This window comes from Lynx rufus, unplaced genomic scaffold (genome assembly GCF_022079265.1).
Source record: "Lynx rufus isolate CCGP_SWC_20201006 ecotype Redwood Valley unplaced genomic scaffold, mLynRuf1.p SCAF_4, whole genome shotgun sequence".
NCBI lineage: Eukaryota > Metazoa > Chordata > Mammalia > Carnivora > Felidae > Lynx > Lynx rufus.
The window spans coordinates 65,811,748-65,838,257 of NW_025814856.1; the positions used below are offsets into that span (position 1 = coordinate 65,811,748).

Here is a 26,510-nt window from a genome sequence, read left to right on the forward strand (position 1 = left end):
TGCCGAGGGGAAGTACAATCCAGCCGAGTGTGAACGCCAATACTGGGCGTCCCTGTGGTGGAGATGCTACGGGGTAAACCGAGGCACAGAGGTCAACCCCGAAATTCCAGGAGAAGTCAAGGTGCAGGCAGAGGGACTTCCCCAAGGTGACAGAGCGAGTCACTGGCCCCCCTTGCCTCCCAGACCTGACAACGCCCAGCTGCTGTCTGCGGTGACTCCAACCCACCTCTGCAGTCCGCCTCCCGAAGGAGGCTCAGGGGTCCCGTCCACCCTGCCCTCTGCCCTCGGCCCTGACCGTGAACGCCTCGGCTTGGATCACACCCGCCCTGCAGCCTCCCGGGAAAGAACAGCGATTCCCAGGACCAAAGGGCCTTCCCCTGCCACGCCCCCCCCCCATAAAAAAGCCCAGTGCTCCCAGCTACAGGCGTGTGTGGGAGAGCAAGAGGGAAACCAGCACAGCGGCAGGCAAAGAATCCAGAAAAGCCAGGCCTGCGCCAAATGACCCACGGAGCCCACACTCGGCTGTGCTGCGACAACAGGAAGGGGATCTTTTAAGAGGCATAAAAGCCGGAAAGCCGGTGGACGAGGGGAAGTTGACTCAAAGATGCAAAGGAGCCAGACGCCAGGCCAGAGAGTGGAGACAAAGGCTGACATCTCGCCAGCCCAGCAAGTGTCAGGAAGGAGAGCCACCATTTACCCCTGGCAGCATAGGAGAGGCGGGGTTGAAACAAGAGAATTCACTCAAGTCGAAGGACCCGCGTCCTCCCCCAAAGCCATCAGCCGGGCGAACGCCCTGCTCTCAGCACCGCAAGAGCAGGCTGCTTTCTGAAGCAGCTGAGGGGGGTGGGGGTGGGGGGTCGTCTCTGGGACCAGGCTGAGCACAGGTGGGCCAGGTGCAGGTGACGCAGGGCTGCGGATGTCCCCAGGGCCCGCGATCAAGAGGTGTCTGCACACAGTCCAGCCGGCCGAGGAGAAGAGACCTAGGACACGGCACCAGGGGCTCCCGGACATCGGGGCAGCCAGACAGCCGTCCTCGAGGGGCCCGGAAGTCTAAGCAAAGCCTTGAACCTGAAAGATGGGGGCCACGTGGAGTGAGTCAGACACCACCCCAGCCTCACCCGTCTCGGCCTCTGTCCGGCCACTGCTGGGGTGACCACCTGGGCACAGGCCCATGGGTGGTCGAGGAAGGCCTGCCCGCGTGGTCTGCACCCAGCACCCACAGGCCTGCACACACGGCCTGGCAGGTGGATACAGAAGGGAAAAGGAGTCCCCCTCCTCCCCTCCCCGGCCCCAAGACTGTCTGGGGACAGTCACAATCTGAGGCCATCCATCAGTATCTCTCAATTACTGCAGAGGCCAGTCCCCTGGTTACTGCCTCCCTCCCTGCTTCACCCCTGCTTCCCCAGGCTTAGAAACCCAAATAAAACATCCCTGTGAGCCCTTCCCTGCCACGGGCTCTGCTGTCTGCCTAAGTCAGGCCCAAAGGTGTAGAAAACTTTTAAATAATATAAAAATTGGAGAAAATAAACAATATTGGAAAAAGAGAAAAAAAAACAGAAATGAATATACCTCCTCCCAAAATTTAACAAATAGAGCCATCTATGAAATAAGGATATTATGCCATTAAAATAAAAGTAATCATTTTCAGCAATGACAGAGTGTTGCTACAGGTTCAATGACATAACAAATGCCCCGCGTCTAAAACTGCTCTAAAATCTTAGTTTAATTGAGGGGCGCCGGGGGGAGGGGTGGGGCTCAGTCAGTTAAGCATCCGACTTCGGCTCAGGTCCTGATATCGAGGTTCGTAAGTTCAAGCCCCCCATTGGGCTGTCAGTGCAGAGCCCCCTTAGGATCCTCTGTATCGCCCCCCCTCTGTGTTTCCTGTGCTCACACTCTCTCTCAAAAATAAATAGGGGCACCTGGGTGGCTCAGTCAGTTGAGGGTCCGACTTCAGCTCAGGTCATGATCTCACACTCCGTGAGTTCGAGCCTCAGGTCGGGCTCTGTGCTGACAGCTCAGAGCCTGGAGCCTGCTTCGGATTCTGTGTCTCCCTCTCTCTCTGTCCGTCCCCCATTTGCTCTCTATCTCCCTCTTAAAAATAAATAATAAATATCAAAAACAAATTTTTTTCATATAAATAAATATTTTTTTTAAAAGTTTATTGAAAGAAAAGAATCAGAAAAGAGGTCCTCGGGGATTAAAAAATGAAGACAGAAATTTACAACCCAACAGAAAGGGTTAGAAAGACTAACACCCTGCACAACCCGGAACAGAACAGACAGAAAACAGGAGCTAAAAAGTAAACGGAGAACCCATCCTGTAGGCTAACAAGCAAATAAGACGGGAGAAGACAAACTAAAGGATTCCTTCAAAAACATTCAGCCTGTAGAGACCCTCGATGTACCCCGCACGACGGATGCAGGGTCAGGGCACTTCTTCAAGGGATTTCCAAACAAAGATTCAAACAGAATATCCTACAAGCTTCAAGACGTGAGAAAAAGAAAAAGAAAAAAAAAGAAAAATACGGAGCAGGTTTCAGACGAAGCATCAAGAACCAGACCAGCTTCATTCTCAACTGCGTTCTGTCTACACACAGCAGCAGCCTTCACACACGTGAGGGAAAACCACCACTTTAGGAGTCTCTCCTGGACACACGGACCTGCGAGAGTAGAATAAGGATGTGTGCAGACACACCAGGTCTCAAGAAATTTGCAAGCAACTGCGTCTCCGAAGCGAAGACAGAATGTTCTCCGTCCTGCTGTGGGAAGAGACGAGGAAAAGGAGAGACAAGGGATCCAAGAGAAGGGCAAGCCCCCCCCCACCCCCGCCCAAGGCTGACGGAGAAGATCGGGGTGGGGGGGGGCGCGAAATACATAAACCACCAAGAAGACGCAGAAGCTCGCCCAGAGAAAGCGCCACGTCCCGGCAGTGGAAGGGACCGCAGTGCGCTACAGGGCCGGGCACCAGGAGCATTGAGGGGCTGACCCAATAGCATCAGCAGTGGGTGACGGTCGGGCCGATCTCGCCAGCAGAGGCAACAGGGGGGACAAGAAGTACAGGGGCAGGACAGGGATGGGACAGAAAGCCAGCTTCTCACCTTCCTAGCAGAGAAATCAAAGAATTGTATGAGAAACGGGGGACATGGGGCACCTGGGGGGCTCAGTCGGTTAAGCCTCTAAGCTCAGGTCGTGATCTCACGGTTGTGAGTTCCAGCCTCGTGTAGGGCTCTGTGCTGACAGCTTGGAGCCTGGAGCCCGCTTCGGATTCTGTGTCTCCCCCTCTCTGCCCCTCCCCTGCAAGCTCACGTGCTCTCTCTCAAAAACAAAATAAACATTAAAAATAGAAAAAGAAAGAAAGAAAGAAAGAAAACAAAAGAACGAAAGAAAAGAAAAGAAAAGAAAAGAAAAGAAAAGAAAAGAAAAGAAAAGAAAGAAAAAAGGAAGGAAGAAAAGGAAGCAAGGAAACCCAGGCAGGACTCAGGGAGAGGCAGGGCTGGCCACCAGCACAGCCCTTGGACAGTGTGCAGACCTGCTTCCCAGGCTCACGGTCAGCCCATCAAGACCTACGGTGCACACGCACTTGTCTCAGCTGGACTAAGTCTCTGTGGACTCCAGACACCCACCCCCCTCAAGGATCTGAAAACAGACGCCACCTGGCTCCACGTGCCCGAGACCAGGGGTCTCCCCGCACACAGCGCCGCACCCCGCCTGGGCCTCCGCGGCTCCGCGGTCTTCCCTGCAGGGAACCGGTACGTCGATGCCTGCTGGTCACCGTCGTCGGAGTCGAATGCTCTGCCACCAGAAACCGTCTATGTCACACCACCCCGCTTTCCTCTTCGAACCCCACCTGTGGTGGCTACAGCCAGGCAAGAACAGGATTCTCACTGGGTCTGTGCTCAACGCGGGTCACGGTCAACTTGCCAAGGTCTGGTGCAGTGAAAACGCGCGAAGCGCGGGCAGGCACCTCTCTGAGCGGCAGAGCCCTCTCTCTAGCAGACACCGAGGATTAATAGAAAGCAGGATAATCAAGCACACGAGCGGCTCAAAGCCAAGGCTGAGCGTGCACGGAAGCAGGGTGTCTGGACTCTCGCTAAGCGTCACGCGCTACACGGCGGGTCACACAATGCCACCAGCCTCCTCCCTTCCCCCAGCCCTATGCAGGTGAACACATCTTTGAGTCTCATTTCACCGATGAGCTTAGTGGTGACTCAGGCTCGCCACGTTAGGAAGGGGCAGACCCAGCGGGCAAACTGAGGCAGCCGGCCTCGTGCAAACATCGGTACGGGCCGCTACTCTCCACAGAGCAAGAAGGGAGCAGAACACCTCCCCGGCACCCTGTCCCACAGGGGATGCCAAAACACACTGGCCACTCTGGTGGGTCCAGCCCAAGTCAATGCTCAAATCAAGGATCTCAACCATCGAGGGAAACCCGCAACCCCCAAACCCACATACAAATTTAATGGTTGAAAAATGGGAATGATATTCCAGCGTCCCCAGTGGCATCCAGTCGCAATGCACCAACTTCATGCCCAGCATTCTGGGCGGGCATCCTATTTCCACCTCGACATGCTGCCTTCACAAACGGGCAAAACCACACACAGGACCAGCGAGGAAGCTTCCCTCTGCGTCCGGGCCATCTCTGCCACGGCAGAGGCATAAAGGGGAGATCCCCTCAGAGTCGGTGAACCCCAAAGGCAGAAAGTCAGGACCGCTCCTCTCTGCCTGTCCGAGGACATTCCACAACCCTGGGCCACGGCTTTCTCAGTTACCGTCTCAAAGGACCGTCCTGCCATTTTTCTTCCTGTCATTACAGAAGAGCCTTTCTAGAAAGGTTTCACGCTTCCCCACTTTCATGTCCTTCCAGGTATCAGGCTCTGTGTTCCCAGGAGCAGGGACAAAGCCTGTTCCGTGGAGAGAAGTTCAGAAGTTCCTCAAAGCCGGAGAGGACAGTGGAGGCGAGGTGTCCCTGCCAGAGGCAGAAAGAGGGGGAGCACAGACAGCTCCCCAGAAGCATGCAGCTATGACTCTAATACCAACCCAATGCCAGCAGGTGCCTGAACGGATGAGATCTGTTATACACCCATTAGCATGCAGACCTTCTAGAAGGTTGCCAGATCCCCCAAGTGCCCGTCTGCCAGCCTCGCCCACCAAGGAGCTTAACTGTCTCAATTCCTTCCTTGATTTCCCATGGTTCTACCATTAAGCAAAAAACAAGGACAGGTTAAAGAAGAAAACCTTCACTAGGCAGCAAAAGTCCTGTTTCAATTCTGAACATGGTGGTGACCTAAATGAAAGACACGGCAAATACTCTCTCCCCAGGAGCCTTGCTTAACACACTGCCCCCCTGAACAGAGCAGACGCCCCCTCAGCTCCCAGTGCTGACAGGAACCCAGCTCGCCCCAGACACCGGCTCAAGAACACCCTGTCACCCTCCTACCGGTTTGAGAAAGGGACAGAACTCCAAGCGAATCGGTTCCTGAAACAATGCCACCTTCAAGGCATTACGCTTTACCAGCTACACCAACCCAGAACGTCCACAGCTCTGATGGGGCTGGTCTCTGTTCAGGCAGGACTGTGGTTTCCGTGTGTTATAAAGTCTCAGACCCGCCACCCGGTCAAAATCAAAGTTTCATGCTAGCTCCTAGATTTGGACTCCAGCTCTCTCCAGCTGGAGGCTGACTGGCCTCCCAGACTGGCCCTGGGTTCCGATCCCAACGGCCACCACCAATAACTCTCTAGACAAATAGCTGGCGAGAAGCCTCCCGGCTCTGGGTTCCTGATTCACAAAGGAAAGGCATTCTGCCCAGCCCAGCACCGCCCCCAAAGTGGTAAAGACCACAGGCAAGAGTCAACAGATGACTTCAGGGATACAAGGCTTTTATTAGAACGCTGTTTTAATGACACGAAACACAACGGCCGTGTCAAACTCACGACATCCAAGTTTCCTCCCCCAAATAAGTGCATTTGGAGGATAAAAAGAAGTGCACAAAATGACAACGGCCTGGCGATCGGACAGAAATCTGGAAGGTTGGAAGCGACCAGAATGGTCACAGAGCCTCCTCTCCCTTCTCCAGGTGCGTGAGGCCGGCAGCAGGAGCCTCTCCCCGGGGCCATTTCACTTTCAGGAACAATGGACTTGGGCAGCAGCACAAGATACACAGGGCTAAAAACAAAATCCAAAGCTTAGGCTCTGGTGACAGCTCTGTCATTTGCCGGTCATGTGACCGCAGGCCTGCCGATTAACCTCCTGAGCCTCAGTTTCCCTACCAGTAAAACGGGGATCATGGGGCTGGAGGGGATTAAAGCAATAAGGTTCTTTGCGAGTCTCTTGCACCGTGAACTGCTCAAGGAGTATCAGTGGCGACACCTCTCAGTTACAGGAGCCACTTGCTGGGTGTGTAAGTCCATCTGTCCTCAAATTCCCTCCCCGTAATCTGGGGATTGGCCTGCGTGGCCCTTCTCTTTTAAGTGTTCCCAATAAAACTCAACTATTATGTGCAGTAATCCTACAGTTCAGATTTTTAACAGGAAGGGAAAAAAAACGGTCATCCAGAATCATTCCTGGAAACACATATTTGGTTTGGGGGCTTTCCCTTAATAAAATCCTCCCCTAAAAGACACCTCGCCATCCCCCGAGTAGGGGAAAACTTCCTCCTCTGCAGAAACCTCGATTTTACCTATTTTTCCTCTGGGAAAGAAAGAGAGGGAGACACTAGGTCAACCTCGGTGAGAAACGAGCAGCTTTGTGCTGTAAACTCTAGCCAACGCCTGTTGCTGCGCTCACCAACATGTGTTCTGAGTAAAACTGAGCGAAACGTTAAAGAGAGCACCATTTCTGAAAAGTCGGGGGCTCCAAACGGCTGAATCAGCATTTTCGGAAACAAAGTGTTCCGGGCCTGGCCTCGTAAACAGCAGCACAGAGAAAGTTGTGCAATAACGCGTATTTACTCACGAGCGCTACTTGTTTTGGGGCCTTTTTTCTTTGCATCTCTTCAATGAAAGTGGATACAACGTTTGCAGGCACGCGATCTTTCCCGACGCGTCGCCAAGCTCCGGGAGCGGGTCCACGTCCCCCGCGGCTCCCCTACCCTGCCCACCGTTCCGGTCAGGGGCGAATGGCACAAAGTTGGCGTTCCTTCCACCGCCCGGAAAAGACGAACCCCATCAAAAGTCGAGAATACCCTCATTTCCATAACGCACAGGCTGCAGGGCAGTCGCAAGGCAGGCGTTTGGAGAGGCGACCAGCGAAGGCGGAGAGTTGCATCAGAAATTTCCTTCTGCGAACCGTCTGGCTCTTATCGCGTTTCCACGGCTGGCGGACGGCTGATCCGCGAGCCCACAACTTGGTGTTAGGCCCCAGCGGCGGGTAACGGGGCCACTAACAGAACCCAAAAAAAAAAAAAAAAGCCAGGATCCCGCGGCCGGGCGGCGCTCCGGCTGGAGAGGGCAGGGCCCCACGGCCGCGGGCGCACGGGGGGCTGCAAGGGCGGCCGGCGCCCACCCTCGGGGCGGCTCGGGAGCGCGGCCTCGGCGCTCAGGGCCCGGCCCCGGCCCGCGGGCGCCCGGCGTCGGGCAGTAGGGCTCGGGAAGGCGCCGCCCGGCCCCTCGACTCCCGGGCCGGGATCGCCGCGCGCGGAGCCCCGCGCCCCGCCGCTCCCGCTCCCCGCCCCCCGGCTCCCGGCTCCCCGCCGCGCGCCGCAGCCCCCCGGCCCCGAGGCGACGCCCTTCCGCCCGCCCGCCGCGCCCCCGCGGCGCCCGGCGTCCCCGGCCGGCCGGCCCGAGCGCAGACAATGACGGCGCGGGGAGCGCCCGCCCGCCGGGCCCGGCCGCGCCGACCACAAAGTAACTTGCCGCCGCGCTCCCCGCCCAACTCCGTACCTGCCGCGGCGCCGCTCCCGGCCGCCTCCGCGTGGCCGCCGGCGACCCTCGGCGCGGCCGGGGCGAGGGCGGCGCGCAGGGCGGTCCCGGCCCCCCGCGCGCCGCCGCCCGAAAAGGGGGGGTGAGGGGGCGCTGCGCGCAAACTTTGGGCTCCGCGCGGGTCTCCGCGGCCTCCGAGCCGAGCCCGCCGCCGGCGCGCCGTTCGCGTCCCTTCCTGCCTCCTCCCGGCCTCCCCACCCCCTCGCTGGGCTTTAAACCCGCCCGGCCCCGCCCGCCGCCGCCCGCCTCCGCCCGCCTCCGCCGCCTCCGCCTCCTCCCCCTGCCGCTTTTCCTGCTCCTCCTCCTCCTCCTCCTCCTCCTCCTCCTCCTCCTCCTCCTCCTCCTCCTCCCGCCGCCGCCGCCGCCGCCGCCGCCGCCGCCGCCGCCGCCGCCGCCGCCGCCGCCGCCGCCGCCGCCGCCGCCGCAGCCCGGACCGCTCGGCGGCCGCCAGCGCGGGCGGAGCCGCGGCCTGGGCGCAGGGCGGGGCGCGCGGGGGCGCGGGGGGCGCGGGGGGCCGCACCCGGGGAGGCCTCTGCCCGGGCAGGCGCGGAAAGGCACAGCTGTGCAGGGGCGAGGGGATTCCGCGTCCTGCCCCCCCACCCCCACCCCAGGGCCCCCCCGAGTGCGGGATCCGGGCAGCCCAAGCTCTGGCGCCAGCGAAAGACACCGTCGGACCTGTCCCGAAAGGCAATTTGGGAGCGAATCCTTTGAAACTCAAAAGTATTAACCGTGCAGTCCAAATCCTTGATCCCGGGTGCAGCGGGAGGACCAGATGGACCAGAGGGACCAGCTGCGGATGCCCGGACTCTGTCGTGGGCTGGCGGTCCCTGTCCGGGAAAGGAGAACCTGGGTTTGCGGTGTCTGCCCACAGCCAGCCAGGTCTGAGGCCTCGCCTCCCTGAGCCTCGGTTTCCCCATCTGCGGGTGGAGTGGGGAGGCCCTATCTATGTACTTCAATGCAGCCAAGCCTCAATGTCCTGGTCTTTGAAATGGGCTAATGAGCATGCCTGAGAGTGATGTCCCAGGGGTTAAATGAGGTCATAGGTATAACAAACTGACTAGCACGAGGGAACCCCGAATTCATGGAAACCATTGCCATCAATGTGGTTATGAATGTCTCCCCGCAATCAAAATTACGATACAAATAGGATATTAACTATAATTACATCTTCTTCTGGGTCTTTAGGCGGAAACAGCCACCACAATAACTTACCTTTATTCAGCACACATTTTGTACCAAACATCACTAATCTTCTTAATTAAGCCCCACTCTGAACCCCTGGGAGATGCCCACTGTACAGACTGGGAAACCGAATCTTCTGGAGGTTGAATAACTTGTTGAAGGTCAGGTAGCTGGTAAGTGCAGAGTAAGGATGATGCCAAAACACTTTGTGGCATTTTTTTATAGCTCCTGCTTTTCCCACCTTTGGACGGAATGTATCAATGAAGGGTCATCCTTTCCTGTAGCTAAAATAGGCCTCCTGAAAGGCTCTACTGTTTGCTCCAAGCTGAGAAAACCATGAGATGAACATCTAGAGAAAATGGTACGAAGGAGCTTAGATTCCTGGAAGAAGAAAACCCAAGGATTCCTGTTGTAGACAAAGGGTGGAGAGAAAATTCAGGAGAAAACTTAATTTGGGCGTCTGCTCAAAAGTATATAAGCTTTGAATCTTACAGCTTTGCCAAAGGCCCCCATTAGCAGCGAATGCCTGCACCAGGCAGAAAGCCTGATAGGCAGGGAGCTTCAATAGATGTTTGAAAAGCATCTATATACATATGCATATATTTTTTGCATCACTTGTAGTAAGCTCCCTGCACTGTAGTCTCTCACTCCTGTATAGTTTGATTATGTCTCTCCTGAAGCACTGACAATATCTTACATAACCATAGCACAGTTACCAAATTCATAAATTTACACTGTAAAACACTTGCATATAATCTAGGTCCATATCCCAATTTTGCCTGATGATCTGAGAATCTTTCTCTTTTTTACAGTGTTTTTTACAGTGTTTCTTTCTTTTTTTTAATTTTTTTTAAATTTTTTAATGTTTATTTATTTTTGAGAGAGAGCAAGAGAGGGGCGGAGAGAGAGGGCAACACAGAATCCAAAGCGGGCTCCAGGTTCCAAGCTGTCGGCACAGAGCCCTACACAGGGCTCAAACCCACAGACTGCGAGATCATGACCTGAGCCGACGTCGGACGCTTAACCCACTGAGCTGCCCAGGCGCCCCATGTTTCTTTCTTTCCATCTCAAGATTCTGTCGAGGGTCAGGTGTCATATTTAGCTGCCTCACAATGGCTGGGCTTTCCAACATTACTGTTCACTGAGAAAGGATCAAAATAAATGTCCTCAAGTGTTGGCATGCTGACATTGGTCCCCAGGATTCCTAGGACAGGCCCTCATTCCCTACATTTTCCAGCTCCTCGCAGACATCCGCACATGCCTCTCCCTCTGGGCAGGGCCCATTCAGTACCACTTGATGATCCAAGTTCATGAACTTGTCACTCTTGTTGTGGCCCTCGAAACTGCAGCTGTCCCCCGGGGCCGAGCCAATTCTGTGGACACATTGCACCTCAGTGCCTTCTCCTGCTGCAAATTCCAAACGCTCACAGGCCACATGCTTCCTCTCAGAGGGATGCAAGCCGGGATGGCCTACAGCCATGCAGTGTAGACATTACCCTCGAGAACCCAGCCTGCCAGGGGCCAGGCGGTGTGGCTTTGTGTTCAAGGGCTTTACCAAGGGGAAACGTACGGTTGCAATTAGGTGTCAGGACAAGAAACAGGATTTCGTGGCACTGAGGAATTCAATTGTACAAACGCATGCTAGAGGCCTCCTTCAGCTGAAAGTAGAGAATCTGCTAGCCTCTAATTATACTTGGTAATGAATTGGTTAATATCTGTCTCCTCCGTTGGCTGTACGCGTGTGACTAGGGTAACCCAGTGCTGTTCACCAGTGTCACCCCAGCAGGGGGAGTGCCGGGCACTCAGTGAAATAAGTCCTCACTGCAAACTAGTGTCTCACGAATGAATTTACCAATACAGCCAATGCATGGAGTAAATGAATCTACCAGGTAATCACATTTGATTATACCATGCGGGCGATGGGGCTGGCAGACACGGGGCGTCAGGAGATGTGACAAGAGACCAGGCTGGAAGGCTAAGAAGGGACTCTTTGTCATGCCCCGGAGTTTCTTCTTTATTCCAAAGGCAATGAGAGGGAACGAGAGCTTTTTGTCCTGGGTGCGGCTAACCGGCTTTCCCCCAAAGTGGAACTGTCCATAGTCCACCCCCCCCCACCCCCGCCAACAGCCCCACTTCCCTTGGTCCCTGAGCAGCAATTGATTGGAGGATGGCGGGGAGGGGAGACATTTGGCCCAAGGATTCCTGATTGTAGGTTGGCTTACCAGTGGGCGGAAGGACACCTGCCCCTGGGAGTCTGAGCCGGGAGTGCCTTGAGGCCCTGAATGGTCAGACCGGGTGAGGAACAGCTGGGCCAGGCTGAGTTTGTGAGGGGACATTCTGGGTTACAAGCCCCAAATACATGCCCTCTGTCCCCCATCTCCCCGGGTCTGGGTGACGGGCGGCTCTTGTTTCAGATTCCCATGGTAATCCGTTTTTCTTATGAACTCTCCTCGAATCAAAATGACTTGATATCCCAGAAGAGGTTCACTGAAGGATGTTAGAATGTTTCTTTTTTGTTTCCTTAATGTTTATTGATTTTGAAGAGAGGCTCTGTGCAAGTGGGGGAGGACAGACAGAGAGGGAGAGAGAGCATCCCAAGCAGGCTCCACACTGTCAAGCCCAGTGCGGGGCTTGAACTCAGGAACCGTGAGGTCGTGATCTGAGCTGAAACCAAGAATCTGACACTGAACCGACGGAGCCACCCCAGGGCCCCTGAAGGATGTTTCTTAAGTCTGGTTTATTGAGATTTACTTTACCTTCAGAAAAAAATCACATTTTATGGGGTTTGGGCAAGGTATACAATTGTGTCACCACGACGTCAGTGAAGATACAGACCTGTGTCGTTGCCCAAAAGCTTCCCTCTTGGCCCTGCGGCCCCCGCCCCAGTCCTGGCAACCTCTCTCTTCTACTTTATGGCTCCCAGTTTTGCCTTTTTGAGATTGTCATATGGATGAAATCACATGGTAGGTGGCCTTTTCTGCCCGGCTTTTCTCACCTAGTGTAATGCATTTGGGATTCACCTATGTCAGTTCATGAGTCAACAGCTGTTCCTTTTTAAATGCTGCATATGACGCATGGATGCCTGTGCCTCGATGTGTTCATCCACTCACTGGCTGATGAAAATTTGGGCAAGTCCCAGTTTGGGACAATTATGAATAAAACGGCCACCCGGGTTTTTCTGGGGACGTCAGTTTTCATTTCTCTTGGGTAAATAATAGAAGCGAGATTGCTGGGTCGTATGATATGTATTTGACTTTATAAAAGCCCACCAAGGGGCGCCTGGGTGGCTCAGTCGGTTCAGTATCCGGCTCTTGATTACGGCTCAGGTCGTGATCTCACAGTTTGTGAGATTGAGCCCTGTGTCTGGCTCTGCACTGAGCCTGCTTGGGATTCTCTCTCCCCCCCCCCGTACCTCCCCCTCCCTCATAATAAATGAATAAACATGAAATAATAATAATAAAAAAGAACCCGCCACACTGTTTTCAAAGTGATCGAAGCCATTTGCACCTGCACCAAAAATGTCTGAGCATTCCAGTTCCTCCCTATCTTGATCGATACGTGGTATCGTCAGGCCTTTGACTTTCAGGCATTTCACTTGGTGCGTGATGGTATGTCATTCTGATTTTAATTTGCATTCTCCTCATGGCAAATAGTGTGAGCCTTTGCAAGCACCTCCTGGGGCTTTTTCTGAGGCATCTCCATCGTAACTGAAAGAATGTTGTGCTCCTTAGGGTGATTTGGGCTGCGGGGAACAGAGCAGGGCTCACCACCCCCCTCCCTCCCTGCCATCATCCAGGACCTCGGCACCTCCCACCCTGCCCTCGGCCACTCCCACTGCCGGCTCTGCCCTATAACTGTCCCCCCCCCCCCCCCCCCCCCGGTGCTGTAGAGGTCACAGTGCATACGTAGCCCCAGGTATCGCTTCCCCGTATAGCTGCATCTGAAGGCAGAAAGGAAACATTCCTCCTTTCTATAAGGTTCCTCATTCTACAAGGCTCCAGATTTCTTCTCACATCTCAGTGGTCAAAAATGGTCTCGGGCCCAAGCCCTGGCAGCACCTGGCACCTTTAACCTCTCTCTTGCAGGGTACAGGGTCAGTCAGCAAGAGAGGAGGCTCAAGAGAAAGGTGGTTGGTAAATGAATGACCAGCAGCCTCTGGCCAAAAGCATGTAGCCTTTATGGCAGTGAAAAGCCAAGACCCCCACCTCCTTTAAAAGTGGCTTCCTGGGGCTCCTGGATGGCTCAGTCGGTTGAACATCCGACTTTGGCTCAGATCATGATCTCACGGTTCATGGGTTCCAGCACCACATCGGGCTCTGTGCCACAGCTCGGAGACTGGAGCCTGCTTTGGATTCTGTGTCTCCCTCTCTCTGCCCGTGCCCTGCTCGTGCTCTCTCCTATCTCTCTCTCTCTTTCATAAATAAATAAACATTAAAAAAACAGTGGCTTCCTGTGGCACCTGGATGGCTCAGTCGGTTGAACATCCGACTTTGGCTCAGCTCATGATCTTTCGGCTTGTGAGTTCGAGCCCTGCATTGGGCTGGCTGCTATCAGCACAGAGCTGGCTTCATATCCTCTGTGTCCGTCACTCTCTGCCCCTCCCCTGTTTGTGCTCTCCATCAAAAAATAAGCAAACATTATATATATATATATATATATATATATATATATATATATATATATTTATATATATATTCCGAGTGCATGCAATTCTGAATCCCAAGGTACGCAAACCCAGTTATGCCTCTAAACCATGGGCTCCTTTTCAGCCACTTAAAAAATAGTCAAGCCAGCCCTTAAACTCAATTAGAAGTTAATCACCCACTCATAGCATACCAACTCTACTTAATGAAATATATTTCCAAGCCCAACACGCTTGATGGTTTTAATAACCAACATTCCAGAGCTAAAAGGGGAATCCAAAATAAGAACAAAAGTATTTAATGGGCGAAACGTATCGAGAGCGACTGAAGATTTAGTATGAGCACAACTTCCACGGTGCACGCGAAAGCTAGCGAAGGCTTGTTTTCAAGGCAGCATGGCAAAGTCAACGTTTGAATCGCTACACTGAGAAGCTGCTGCAGTTAGCATACGTTCTTTAAGAGGATTAATCTGCCTGCACGTCGTCCTGTGAGGCTACACAGAAAAAGAACAGCTAATCCCGGGGACGCACTGGAGGGATCCCACAGCCAGCGCTCGAGGTGGCCAGAAACCCCGTGCACGGGGAGGCCGGGGGAGCCAGTGCCCCATCCATCCTGGGGCCCCCAGTGCTCCACAAGTCTGTTTCACCATAATGTGCAGAGTTTATAACCCAGAGCAGTTGTTATTTAGCACACACGGCGACTGATGGGGTGAAGATCTGGGACAGGTTTCTCCAGGAGAGAGTTTTTTCCTTTGTTCTCCTTACTTTTAGTTCTATCTCTTCTCCCTCTTTCTTTCACTCCCTCACCCTCCAAACGAGCCCTAGTTCTTTTTATTTTATTTTTTATTGGGGGGGAGAGGAGGGGCAGGAGGAGGGGCAGGGGGGCAGAGGGAGTGGAGGCAGTGGATGTGAAGCGGGCTCTGAGCTAAGGGCTGTCAGCACAGAGCCCGACATGGGGCTCAAACTCATGCATCACGAGATCATGACCTGAGCTGAAGTCGGACGCTCAACTGACTGAGCCACCCAGGCGCCCCAACAAGTCCCATTTCTTCAGCACGTGCCTCACTGTCGGCAGGTGATAGCCGTACGTCCAGTCATACACGGTACCAGGCACTCTGTGTACATGTCACAGTTAATCCCATCAACCCGTTTTGAGGCGAACGTGATGGTCTCAATCTCATACTCAAGGAGGCTGGCTCAGAAACGCCCCGTGACTTCCCAAGGTCACTTAACCACGGGAGCTGGGATTCGAAGCCACGTTTCTCTGACCTGAGTCCCATCGTCTCCCACTCTCGGCTCCACTGTGGTTTCTCGTCAGTGTGTTATTTTCCGTGTAACCGGCTATTTACGGGTGTGACCGAATAGGATTTCTTTTGTGCAAGATCCCGCGATTAGATTTCAACACTGTGGACTTCTACGTCTTTACGGAAGGGGTTTTCCTTTGTTTTAGGATCAGAAGATGTGATGTCATTTCTGGTTGGGCACGTGTCCCTGAATCCAGTGTGGAAGAAGACATTAAGTGCTCTATTTTAGTTAGAGATTTTAAGCCCCCCCCTCAAACCCCTCTGCTTTGAAGGGGTTTCGGGGAGGCGGCTGGGATGCTAGCTTGCGAATTCTGACACATCTGGAGACCGGACACACCCACAGGATGGGCAGACCCAGAAATAGGCAAAGGACGGGTGGTTCAATCACTTACACGTCTGGCTCTTGGTTTCTGCTCAGGTCACTACCTCACGGATTCATGAGTTCAAAGGCTGTGCTGTCTTGTGCTCTGTGCCGGCAGGGTGGAGCCTGCTCGCAATTTTCTCTCTCTCCTTCCCCCACTCGCGCTGCCCCTCCCCCACTCGCGCTGTCTCTGTCTCTCTCAAATAAAGAACAAAAAAAAGGAAGAAAGAAGGAAGAGAAATATGCAAGGAAGGAGCCACCCCTGGAAAGGGGGGTCCGGGTCAGAGCAAACTCCATATATCCGAAAAGCCCACAAGAGGTCAGAGCCTTGCAAGCCGGTGACCCTCCTGGAGATGGAGCATCAGGTGACAGCCGAGCGTCTGTCACAGGGCAAGTGGATGGAGGTGGCTGCCAGGTATAGCCAGGGAGGGACGCCCAGAGCAGGCACCCAGTACTCGGGCGAGGATGAGACAGGGCTTCGGTCCAGAAGGAAGTGGGTCAGGAGGTCAAGGTCCGTGCGCCATCAAGGAGGACACCCACCCCGTGGCTTGAACTGGGACGCGAGTCTATGCAGAACGTCCATCTGGGGCACCTCCGTGAGACCTCTCCCGCCCAGGTTTCCCTTAGGACAAGACCCCAAAGGCCCAGCTTCTGCGGGGAGGAATAAGGGCAGGAAATCACGCAGCTCTGAGAGCACTAAGAGTTCCAGTGGCTTCCGCGTCTGCTCTGGGTTCACAAACACCACGTCCGCTTAACAAACACTGATGAGATGCTGACCACCTGTGAGCACAGGAGAAGTCCAGGTGATGGCGGTGGCCTTCTTACAAAGGCTTCCTTAAGGGGACTCGGGGGGGGGGGTCACAACAGACCCTAGAAGGAGTTGTCGATGACCGGAGCAGAGGCACCCCCAGGAACTCCTTGCAAGGCAGGGACCCCAGAGTTCAGGAGCGCAGTCAGCAAGGGCTGTGGCTGGGAGCTGCTCCCTGAGAGCAACTCTGCCAGTCACGTGTTTATGACAATCAGGAGACGGGATTGTCACCCACTGAGACAGCTGTCCTACTGCCTCAGGGGACATGCAAAGGGAAAACTGGGGGCTCTGTCTCCTGTTCTGGCCAAGAACGTGTGCTTGGGAATCAGACAGGCCAGCCCCAATTCTAACATTGCTTCTCATTGTGTGGTTTGGGACCAAAAAAAATGACTCAGTCTCCTTAACCCCAATGTCCTTGGCTATAAAGTCAAGATAATAATTCTGGGGCACCTGGAGACTCAGTTGGTTAAGTGTCTGACTCTTAGTTTGGGCTCAGGTCATGATCTCATGGTCCATGGGATTGAGCCCCGTCTCGGGCTCTACACCGACAGCTCAGAGCCCGCTTCGGATCCTCTGTGTTCCCATCTCTCTCTGCCCCTCCCATGCTTGTGCATGCTCTCTCTCCCTCTCTCTCTCTCAAAAATAAATAAACTTAAACGTATTTTTTAAAATTCTTACCTTATATGATGGTTTTAGTAAATTTTTATATCTTACTTAATGCTGTCATTAGTGTTTCAATTTCTACTTTTTATTTTTTTTGAGAGAGACAGAAAGAGAGCACGAGTGGGGGGAGGGGCAGAGAAAGAGGGAGAATCCCAAGCAGGCTCTGCACTGTCAGCACAGAGCCTGATGCAGGGTTCGAACTCACTCACGAACTGTGAGATCATGACCTGAGCCGAAATCAAGAGTCAGATTTCTAACCGACTGAGCCATCCAGCTGCTCCAATATTCCTTTTGTTTTTTTAAACTTTATTTATTTTGAGACAGAGAGAGAGAGAGAGAGAGAGAGAGGGAGAGCAGGAGCAGAGGGGGGGCAGAGAGAGAGGAGGAGGAGAGAGAGAATCCCAAGCAGGCTCTGCACAGTCAGCCCAGAGCCCGATGCAGGGTTCGAACTGACAAACCATGAGATCATGACCTGAGCCGAAACCAAGAGTCAGACACTTAACCGACTGAGCCACCCAGGCGCCCTGTACTGTTTCCATGTTCCATTGCAACATCATAAACCACCCCAAACTCAGCGATGTAACGCAAACACCATTTTATTACGTGTTATTATCTTTGCAGCCTGCGTGGGTCAGTAACGCAGACATGGCACGTAACCAGAGTTATCCCAGCGTCTTGTCATCAGAGCCATCCTGGCCCCTGTCTGAGTGATGCTCTAGCAGCGGGCATGGGAACCAATATGGAAGAAAGGTGAGTGAAGGAAGGAAAGAAGCTCCCTGGGGGTCTAGGTATGGAGTCTCCTTCATTTCAGGGACACGGGCTATGAAAGAGAGTGTGGCACCCCCCTGCCCGGGCAGCCTTACCTGGCTTCCCGGGGTGGCCAGCCCAGGAGGCAGCTGCCTCATGGGCTCCAGGTAGAGCAGCAGAGCGAACGCGGGCCTGTGGCGTCTTCAGTCCCAAGAGCTGCTACGTGTCATCAGTGTTTACTCTGTTACACTCTTGTTTGTCCTTGTGGCTTGTCACACCACAAGTGATGTAGTTGTCCACTTGGGTGCTTCATGGAAAGCACCCAGAAACAGGAACAGCATCACGGGGCCAGCCTCCCACACAGAAGCCCGTGGCCGACCCCAGATATCCACGAGCGAGGGAGAGCTGTGTCATCGCGTGCTTTACCGTTTCCGGAGGAGTAGCCTTCCCGAGCAGGGAAGGCGCAGGAGGAAGCCTTCAAACACTGGGTGAGACTAGAACAGGGGCATCAGGTCTCAAGTGAGACCTTGAGCCGTCACCCTCCCCTCCAGTGCCCGGTGGGGACGCTGGCCTGCAACAGAGCTTGGGCGTTTTGGGCGATGCGCATGACATCCTGTTATGCTGTTTGTCCTGCGTTTGAAAAAGACCTGTGTGTGCATACGATAATAGCAACACTTTGCTTTGGGGAACGTGTTCAGGAATCTGGTCACCCACATCCGTGGCTGGCATGTTCATCGAATGTCCCGAAGAATCTCTCCAACACTCGAGCCAACATGCCCGCACCAGCTGCAAAAGATACCTATTCGGGGCCCCCGCTCAAGCCCCCAAGAGTTGGGGCTGGCACCGAACTCCCAAGTTAGGTTCCTCCAGGACTGATGCGTCCGTTCCGGTCACACGGAGGGCAATTATTCTTCCAGAAGAATCACCGAGAGAGGATATCTATCATGGTGAAGCTCACAGATTTTGGGGTTCCATCTGGCACAATACTCCCTTGCCTCGGGCCTTGGGCAAGTCATCCAACTACACTGAGCCTCGAGGTCCTGAAGCATAAGGCGGGGGCCACCTACCACACATGACATTGATTATATAACGTGTCTAAAGCATCCGGGGTGTGTGTTTGTTACGACCGCTGCCCACGGACGTCTCGGGGACGTGTAGACCAGCCATGCCTGCAGCGAGCGCCACCTTGCTCTGGTACCATACTCACGGTGCCCCTCGCCCGCATCCGGAACATGGGGAAGCAATGGCACCATGGCCACAGGGTGGTGTTGGGGGACTATCACCAGTAAACGTTGGGGACAACGCCTCCAAGTGAGGTACGGTGTATGGTGGGGATCCTCACAGCAGCCCCCCATTCCCGGGACCATTATTCTCTGTGCTTCTCCTGCCACAAGGATGGTCCGACCTGTTACGGCCCCTGCTGCTCTCCTCCTAGCGGAAGATGACACTCAGAACAATAGCCCAGGAAGGCAGCTGACAGTGTCCAAGGAATGTACTTCTCCACATCTTGTGTGGGACAGAGAAGACTGTCCCCACCCCCACCCTGTTAGGTCGATCGGTCGTTTGAAAGGCCATGGGGAGCTGCCTGCAAGAGTGAGCTTAGAGCTGAGCCCTTCCTCGCCAGCTCAGAGACAGATGGAGAAGGAAGGGACTTCGCTTTGGTGGACAGTCGCCCATCCCCTCCTCCAGGGTTTCAGTTACTCGCGGCCGACCGCGGCCTCGGAACACGTCCCCCGTGGATAAAGGGGGGACACTGAACACCAAAGAAAGAAAGAGGGAGCAGTGCCCCGTGACACTGAGCATCTCTCCTCATGGGAAAACAGCTCCCGTGTCCTTCACGTGACATTTACTTTTATTCCCAAGCTTTCACAAGAAGACTTAGAAATACTTAGAACATTGACTACTTATGCAGCCCTCTGCTCTCCCCCCTACTTGCGACGTGCGTGTGTGTCCATTTCCACGTGCTAGCAGAGAGTTCAAGTTCAGTATCCATCAGGGGCTGGCAGGCACCCTGTGAATCGCCCCTCCACGGGCACGTCTGGTTGGGCAGTTGAGGCCGTTCCAATTTTTTGGCTGCTATGAACAGGACCACAAGAAACACCCTCGGGCATGCTGCTTAAAAAAAAAAAAAAAAAAAAAAAAAAATTCCTTCACATATCTCGTTAGAACGTAGCGGGTTGCCTCCCCCTGTCGTGTTGGTCACTTGGGTCACCGTGAACAAAGCCGTCCAGTCGGAATATGCCTGGTAGCAGACGCAGAGGCAGCTGGCTGGTCCCAGAGGGCGCAGGCCTGCTCTTGACCCACCCCCCCCCACCTGCTTCTTCTTGGCCCTCCTTCCTGCCGGCTGGCACCTGCCCTCTCGTGTCTGCCTCTCATCACTGGCATTCTCCAGGATTCCGTGGCTCCTTCGGCTCTGACCAGCCAATTACCCAACGGTTTCCATTTGCACTGCCAGCAGGGCTCAGTCTGACTGCATGGTTCTTATTCCTCAGAGGGCGTATTCCTTCGTCCAACGGGAATTCACAAAGGTTGGGGGGGGGGGCATAAGTAGGGTGTATCATGGGGGCAGGGATTCAGGAAGGGAGCCAAATTCAGTTTAACTTCGTCTCCCAAGGGAGCGTCGCAAGACCCACTCCCACAACGTAGGGACTAGTGAGCACCACCATCTAATTGGCTCATGATTTGCCCGGCCACTGATTAGGACTGGCCCTAGGACGTTTTCCTGCCAGCCTCGCCTGGGGTCCCTGATGCAGCAGCAGTCAGAGGAAGGGTGGGTGGGGCCGTGGGGCCTGCGAGGTTTAGGGGGACAGGCTGCCTGTGCTGCCTTGCGGGCTCCCCAGACTTCCTTTCCTGTCTTGGGGGGCAGGGACAGGTCCCTGCACACAGGGCTTCTCAACATCCTATTGGCCGAAGCCAGTCAGGTCCCAGGCCCTGTGTCACCTTGGGAGAGCGATACCCAAGGACATGTGCGTCGACATGGAAGTCCATACATGACCTGGGAAACTCCACAGAAAATACCTTTCCTTCTCCTTTGGAAGTGTGCCTCCTTTCTGGATCCGGCCACTGTGAGTTAGTCTCTTTTTGGTAAACTTTATCATTATCTCACAAATGGCATAATCTTCTTGCCTTTTTTTTTTTTTTTTTTTTTTTTGCTACCTTTGTTAAAAGTATTGTTAAGTGGAAACATTGAAAATGCACCCAGAGGGGCGCCTGGGTGGCTCAGTCGATTAAGCGTCGGACTTCGGCTCAGGTCACGATCTTGCAGTCCGTGAGTTCAGCCCCACGTCGGGCTCTGTGCTGACTGCTCAGAGCCTGGAGCCTGTTCCAGATTCTGTGTCTCCCTCTCTCTCTGACCCTCCCCCTCCCCGTTCATGCTATGTCTCTCTCTGTCTCAAAAATAAATAAACGTTAAAAAAAATTTTTTTTTTTAAAATGCACCCGGAATGTGGCAATTCTGCATGGGCACTTATGCTTTCATTTGTATATACCAGGAGGTGGTTCCCAAACCTGGGATCCTCGGCCAGCCTGGGGGAGGGGTGGGGATCAGCTCAGCTGGGGCTCAGCGTGCAGGAGGGGCAGCACCGTGAGGCATCACACAGCCACCCGGTAGCTGGCCGCCCGGCCTCAGGCGGCTCCCCTGGAGACAGTGCGGCCCTGCCAGGCAGCCAGGCTCAGCAGGTCCAGCCCAGTGCGACGCTGGTGAGGTCAATCCAGACACGCCTGCGCCTCCCCCCCCCCCTTCCCCCCGCTCATGGGCTTACGTGCGGCTCCTGGACCTCTTGTAGCTGATCCGGGATGGGGGGGAGGGGGCGCCTGTTTCCATGATTCATAACCACCCTCCCTGGCCCAGGCCTCGGGTCTCTGTCACTCACGGGCTCTTACAAAAGCCTCAAGGTTTGCAATAAATGGTGATTCTCACACAGGTACTGCCGGTGAAGGTGGTCTTCAGGGACAGCATCCAGAGTCTTCCCCCTGTCCCCCCACCTGTCCGCTGTCCTCCTACCTGGCCTCTGTCTCCCTCACCTGCCCACTGTCTTCCCCCCACCTGCCCTCTAGAGAGCATGCCAGGGCTGGTGCAGGACCTACAGGACCTTCACGAGTGACACCCGCAGGGCCGGACTAGGCCATGGGTTCACAGAGCGTGAGAACTTGCAAAAAGTAGGTGCCTGACAAATGCGGGCCCCGCAAATGCCGTCAAAGTTCAGGTGAACACTATTAAGGCCGAGTAGTGAGGCCAGATGGCAGGTGTGAGTCTGCGAAGGAGAGAGAGAGCCGGGAGAAAGAGACGGGTGCTACTCGCGTTCTCTCCACCCGTCTCTTTCTCTCCATCACAGACACACACCTCTCGGGATTCTGTCCTTTTCTCAACTGACCTTTCTTCGAGAATCTTCCACACACCGCTGCTCGGCTGTTCCCCAGATTGGCCGATGGCCCCAGCCCGCACGGCGTCCGAGCTCACCCACCTACCAGACATATCTGCTTGTGCTCTGTGCTCTGCACACACTTCAGGCTCAGCATGGCCAGCCCGGAACTCCTGGTGAGTTGGGGAACCCTAGCTACCACCCTCTTTCTTCTTGTAGTCAGCCCCGAAGGCTACGCTGCCCAGAGCACTGCTTCTCAGGGCACCGTCCCCGGACAAGCAGCATCCACACCTCCTGCCAAGGTGGTAGAAATGCAGCTTCTGGGTCCCATGCAGGCCGACTGAATCAGACCCGCGGGGTGGTTGAGCCGTCCCCGTTCTAACCACGTGTGGCGCGCTGGCCCCGGAGAACCGCTGGCTTAGGGCCGGGAACAGGCAGGACTCCTCCTGACCGCTGTGCGTGCATTTCCTGGTTCGGATCCTGGGTATTTATTTAAACCGCGTTGATACCCATTGAGACATGTCAGGTGCAGTGTGCATGGGAGGAAATGGCCCATGTGGCCGCAGCACTCTCAGTCCGGGGTCATGCCTGTGACACTGGTCCCTCACTCTGCATCTGGGGAGGGCCCCGGAGCCTGCACCACGCCGGGCTCTGCGGAAACGCACACGGCGCATCGGCAACTAGAAAGCGGCTGAGGGGTACCGGGAGTAAACTAGCTGAAATATGCTGGAAATCTCTCAACATTTCTTTAATTGCAAAGTCATGCTGATTCATTTAACGGACGAGCACCGGGCACACCGACTGGGAAGCTGATTTGTTTGAGGAAGATTACGCGATTTCCCGGGAACCCATGGGAAGTCACGTGACGCACGGCAGCCAACCGAGGGGGCGGGGGGGGGGGCGCTAGGGCGCGAGCGCTGATGTAATCGAGTCGTGGGCGTGAGCGGTGATGTAAGCCTGGCATGACTCAGCGCCCCATCCCTCCAGCACCTGTTCGGGAAATGTGTGGAGACTGAGCTGGCTTGCAGTGCGGCAGTGAAACAATGTCCCCAGGTCATAGGTGAGTCAGCAGCAGTGGAACCCAAATGAGAGAAGATAAGATACCTGCCAAGAGGCCAGGTCACCCCAAGGCAGAGGGAGCCGAACCCCGAGGGAGAGAGGGAAGGAGGAGGGGCAGGCTTTCTGGCACCTTCCCAGGCCAGGCCCACAGCTTTGCCGCTTGTCAGAAGGGGAGACAGGGTGAGCCTCTTCTCTGCAGCTAAAGGAGGTTGGGCTAATCCAGCCTCTGAAATTTACGCTTTATCTCGCAAGTCCTTTGAGTAACATACTTTTTTTTTTTTTTTAATCTTATTTACTTTGGAGAGAACAGACCAGGGAGGGGCAGAGCCGGGGAGACAGTCCCAAGCAGGCCTGGCGCTGTCAGCGCAGAGCCCCATGCGGGCTCGAACTCAGGAACTTTGAGATCATGACCTGAGCGGAAACCAAGGGGCGGACACTTAACCGACACTTAACCAGCTGAGCCACCCAGGCGCCCCTTGAGCAACATACATTTTATTGCCATTTATAGGGAAGGCAGCGTGGCTACCTTGGTTCAAATCTTGCTTCTTCTTTGTCTCTAGCTGGCCAGTGTCGGACAAGGTACTTAACCTCTCTGACACTATAGTGCCAGGAACAAAGACTTACACGGTAAACAGTAGCCGGTCTAAGCTATTCCCGCTCTATCCAAGTATTCCCAGTGGTGTGCGCAGACCTCTAGAAATCCAACCCAAGTTAACTTAACCATTCCGTAGTGGCCTGGATCCGATGAGATAGAGTGCATGGCCAGGCTTTATACACTCTATAAAGTGCTGCGTAAATCATTTGCTTTCAAAGTGAGGTTCCCAAAGCAGCATCCGCACGATTGGGGAACTCAGGGCGGAGCCCGGACCTCCCAGTGGGGGGAAGGGGACACATCGTGGATTCTGATGGAAGCTCTCCTGTGACAGGAAAAGGAACTGTGTGCCTCGTTTTGTGGGAACTGATTTTCCACATCCCATGTCATCAATTTGCTTGATAGTAAAAATCACCGGGGGCAATTTTTACAAATAGATTCTTGATCCCCAGCCCAAATTGCGGGAACCTGGCTTCCCACGGGAGGGGCTGAGGAATCTTGGCCAAGGGCTGAAAAGATAGCATCTCGAATAGAACTGCAGCCCTGGGGGCGCCCGGCTGGCTCAGTCTGCGAAGTGTCTGACTCTTAGCTTCGCCTCAGGTCTTGATCTCGCAGTTTGAGTCCCGCGTCAGGCTCTTCGCTGATGATGGGGAGCCTGCTTGGGGCTTCTCTCTCTCTCTTTCTCTCTGCCCCTCCCCCTGCTCACTCTTTTTGTCTCTCTCTCTCTCTCTCTCCCTCGAAATAAATAAATAAACTTAAAAAAATTTTTTAAGAACAAAAACGCAGCCCTAAAGAGCCAATTTCCAGCTAGCTGCTGGAGCCAGGTGACCTGACCGTGCATTGCAGATGATGCCCTCTCTCTCACCTACAAGGCCTGTTAGCAAAGTCTAAAAACTGCTCTGATGTCATCGGCTAGTCTCGAAATCATGCTGGCCATGACTGCAAAGTGCTCGCCAAGGGAACCGGGCTCCAGCAGCAGGAACACTGTGTCGGTGTGTAGAAAGCATCTGCTTCTGAACTCTGTCAGCGAGAACTGCCAGGCTGGCATCCAATCTTCATCATGTCTGAGTCACGTGAGAAGCTTGCTAAAGTGAAAATTCTGATGTGGTATGGTTTGTGGACCCGCGTAGAATAGCAGTGTCAAAAAAAATGCTATCCCCAAAACGCAGGAGGAAAAAAAAAAAAAAACAGGTTCATAAATATTAGTTGACCTTCCTACAGACTTTCAAAGGTCCACAGGAAACCGGTATTTCAAACTAATTCCTCAAGTCCAAGTGCAGAGTCTTCTCCCGACTGGAAGATGTGGGTAATGAGGTAATGCTGGACCACTTCATGTTTTCTAGAACCTTCCTGAGGTGGGCTCCGTTGTCCGACCTTTAACTTCCATGTATGTTATAAACCCCATAAGAAATTACATTTGTTTTGATTTCGTCAATTATCTTCTAAAGGGTTTTTAAAAACCAGAAAAAAAAAATCTGTTCTATTTACCCACGTATGGATTTCTTATGCTCTCCACACCTTTATGTAGACGCTCATTTTCATTTGGTGTCATTTTTCTTCTACCTGAAGGAAGGACATTTTGTTTGGACTGTGAATCTGCTGGGATGAGTGCTTTGAAAACCTTGCCACGTCTGGAAGTTTCTATTTGCCTTCATTTTTGAAAGATGTTTTCACTAGTTGTGGGTTTCTACATAAAGTTTTTGTTTTGTTTTTCTTTTTTTAGTATTTCAAAGATGTTCTAATGGTTCCAGGGTGTTTCATTTCATTTCTTTTCTTTCGTTTCATTTCTTTCATTTCTTTCTCTCTTTCTTCTTTCTTTCTTCTTTCTTTCTTTCTTTCTTTCTTTCTTTCTTTCTTTCTTTCTTCCTGTTTTAAAAGATATACAGTAAAACCTTGGTTTGTGAGCATAATAAGTTCGGAAACATGCTTCTCATCCAAAGCATTCCTATATCAGAGCGAATTTCAAGAACTGTTGGCTCAGTTGTGATCATGTGACATTTGGTGTCACGAATGACTTATATTGCAAGACATTGCTCATTTATCAAGTTAAAATTTATTGGAGATGTTTGCTCATCTTGTGGAACACTTGCAGAACAAGTGACTCACAATCCAATGTATTTGATATACATCATTGTGTAGGGGCGTGTGGGTGGTTCAGTCAGTTGAGCATCCAACTCTTGGTTTCAGCTTAAGTCATGATCTCACAGTTCATGAGTTTGATCCCAAGTGGGGCTTTGTGCTGAGTTTGGAGTCTGCTTAGGATTCTCTCCTTCTCTTTCTGCCTCTCTGTCTCCTGTCTCTCTCTCACTCTTTGCCTCTTTCCCTCCCTCCCTCTCTCTCTCTCAAAAATAAATAAAACTAAAAAAGTAACATTGTGTAGATTTAAGGTGTACAACGTATTGATTTGATGCATTTATATACTGTAATATGATTGTCATTGTAGCGATATTTAGCACTTTTGTCACATCACGTAATTATTTCTTTTTTATGGCAAGAATAATTAAGATCTGGTCTCCACGAGTTTTGCTTGTCTGTGCAGGATGTGTCCTTTCTTCTTCACTGCTTTTTAGATTTTTCTTTTCTTTTTTTTTAAGTTTATTTATTTATTATTTTTTTTTAATTTTTTTTTCAACGTTTATTTATTTTGGGACAGAGAGAGACAGAGCATGAACTGGGGAGGGGCAGAGAGAGAGGGAGACACAGAATCGGAAACAGGCTCCAGGCTCTGAGCCATCAGCCCAGAGCCCGACGCGGGGCTCGAACTCACGGACCGCGAGACCGTGACCTGGCTGAAGTCGGACGCCCAACCGACTGCGCCACCCAGGCGCCCCATATTTATTTTGAGAGAGACAGAGACAGTGCAGGTGGGAGGGGG

General features: G+C 53.4%; 1 protein-coding gene across 6 annotated transcripts in view; it reads right to left on the reverse strand.

Moving 5' to 3' along the window:
* The window catches only part of GRB10 (growth factor receptor bound protein 10), a 191,982-nt gene extending 174,084 nt beyond the window's left edge, over nt 1–17,898 (reverse strand). Inside the window, exon 1 of one of the 6 annotated variants that reach the window (XR_006965152.1) lies at nt 6,952–7,336. The gene's annotated coding sequence lies outside the window, so the exon portion shown is untranslated. Of the gene's footprint in view, nt 1–6,951; nt 7,337–7,877; nt 7,894–17,739 lie in introns of those variants that run through there. The other 5 variants (XM_047096039.1, XM_047096040.1, XM_047096038.1 and 2 more) reach the window with 5 other exon arrangements.
* Between the last annotated feature and the right edge of the window lie 8,612 nt (nt 17,899–26,510).